The sequence below is a fragment of the Nanorana parkeri genome, unplaced genomic scaffold, assembly GCF_000935625.1.
Source record: "Nanorana parkeri isolate BGI_ZX_2015 unplaced genomic scaffold, ASM93562v1 scaffold2236, whole genome shotgun sequence".
Taxonomy (NCBI): domain Eukaryota; kingdom Metazoa; phylum Chordata; class Amphibia; order Anura; family Dicroglossidae; genus Nanorana; species Nanorana parkeri.
In genome coordinates this window covers 90,495-93,020 of record NW_017308504.1, presented here as the reverse complement: position 1 = coordinate 93,020, position 2,526 = coordinate 90,495, and positions in this window count along the sequence as shown.

The window sequence follows — 2,526 nt, the reverse complement described above, 5'->3', positions numbered from 1 at the left end:
TGTGTGGGGGGTGGGGGGGGGGGGGGGGGGGGGCTGTGTAGCTGCAGACCGGTCAGGGAGCCCCCATGCTGACCCGAGTCCTCCAACAAAAGCACCTACATTGGTCATGTGACATCATAACTGGAGCACGGAGCGATGGAAGAAGGTGGCCCGGTCTGATGAATGTGGATGGCGGGTGTGTGTGTGACACTTACCTGGGGAACAGATGGAACCAGGATGTACTATGGGAAGAAGACAGGCCGGGAGGGGGAGGGGTCAGTGTGATGCTTTGGGCAATGTTCTGCTGGGACACCCTTCGGGTCCGGCCATTCATGTGGATGTCACTCTGACACGGACCACCGACCTGAACATTGTCCCTGGCCCCGCCCCCCCCTTCATGGACACGGTATTCCCCGATGGCAGTGACCTCTCTCAGCAGGATAATGATCCCGGCCACACTGCACACACGGGTGAAGAATGGTTTGAGGAACAACAACAAGGAGTCTGAGGTGATGACTCTGCCTTCAAATTCTCCAGATCTCAGTCCAATCGATCATCTGTGGGATGCGCTGCAAAAACAAGTCCGATCCATGGAGGCCGATCACCTCACAACGCACAGGACTTATAGGATCTGCTACTGACAACTTGGTGCCGGATACCACAGCACACCTTCCGAGGTCTATGGGGTCCATGCCTGGATGGGTCAGGAGAAGGGGGACCTACTCAATATTGGGGGGCGGGGGGGTCAGAATGGTCGGTGTATATCTGATTTATTTCCAGAATTTATATGGCGCTGTCAGCGTATTACATGTACATAGATCCGTTCACATTCCCTCAAGAAGCTGACAATTGAACGCCCCTCTCATGTATACACAGGGATCTCAAGTCTCCCTGATGTTCAGGGAGTCTCCCTCTTTTAGATAGCGGCTCCCTGACGTCCACGAGAGAGGCATTTTCTCCCTGAAATGTTTACTCTGAGTAAGCCTCTCCGGTAAGATATCACTGGGTAAAGTTTCAGAGTGAGGCTTGCCTCCTGGAAGAAGGTCATGTGATCTCTAGAGTAGCCTCAGAACGAGGCTTGGCTCCTGGAGGAAGGACATGTGATCTCTGGAGTAGCCTCAGAACAATGCTTGGCTCCTGGAGGAAGGTCATGTGATCTCTAGAGTAGCCTCAGAACTATGCTTGGCTCCTGGAGGAAGTACCTCCCTGAAATGAGACGGGAACCTCCCTGAAATGAGACGGGAACCTCCCTGAAATGAGACGGGAACCTCCCTGAAATGAGACGGGAACCTCCCTGAAATAAGGTTTTGCAGGTTGGGATGTCTGTATACACATGGGGGAGAATTTGCTACAATGCCAAGCTGCCTCCGCCGTTAGTTTGTGGCCGGAAACCAGCAAAGTATTACAATGTATATTTACTTTTATCATTGACAAAGTATCAGTATTGAAAATGAACTCTGCGCACTGTGTATATAAACACTGCGAAGCTTCAGCATCAGATCCGAAGCAAAGCTTCGTCCAGATAAATCTCCTCTCCGGAGAATCGGCAGAATATTCAGACGTTTGTAACGCACGCAGTCACCGGCGGCACAAATATCCGGGTTCAGTTCTCCGGCCATAGAACAGGAAACACGCAGCGACTGCTGAGCAGATGAATGTCAGGTATGAAGTCCTCTAACACTCTCCGTTGTAACACATCACTCGGTATTCCGGAATCATATTTTGTTGGAGAATATCTCCAATTATCTCTGGATACAAAATGTTCCACCTTCCAGTCCAGTGATCATTATATACAAACACTGGTGATGATGTCATTACATGGAAGTAGACGTGAAACATGTTGGATCACGGACCAGCCGGGCACGATATATGACAATGGACTCTGTAGCAGGAATTCATGGATCACGTGTCTCACATGATCCGGCTCGTCATCAATGAATCAAATGCCAAAGCAGCTGAACTTCTACTCGGTCACATGTATTACAGGTAGATGGGATGTACAGGTGGATGGTATGTACAGGCGGATAGTATGTACAGGCGGATAGTATGTACAGGCGGATGGTATGTACAGTACAGGCAGATTGTTATATACATTACAGGTGGATGGTATGTACAGGCAGGTGGTATGTACAGGCGGATGGTATGTACAGGCGGATGGTATGTACAGGCAGGTGGTATGTACAGGCAGGTGGTATGTACAGGCGGATGGTATGTACAGGCAGGTGGTATGTACAGGCGGATGGTATGTACAGGCGGATGGTATGTACAGGCGGATGGTATGTACAGGCGGATGGTATGTACAGGCGGATGGTATGTACAGGCGGATGGTATGTACAGGCGGATGGTATGTACTGGCGGATGGTATGTACAGGTGGATGGTTTGTACAGTACAGCAGTTGGTACCCGAGTCTGTAGAGCAGTGGCAGGGAGCGGACACGTCAGGAAACATATCGGTGACATTTATGATGCGTGTGGGAACGGCAGAGGACGCTCAGGTATCCCGCGGTTGGAATTACACTCATTATCTACGGCCTGTCTCAGAGTGAG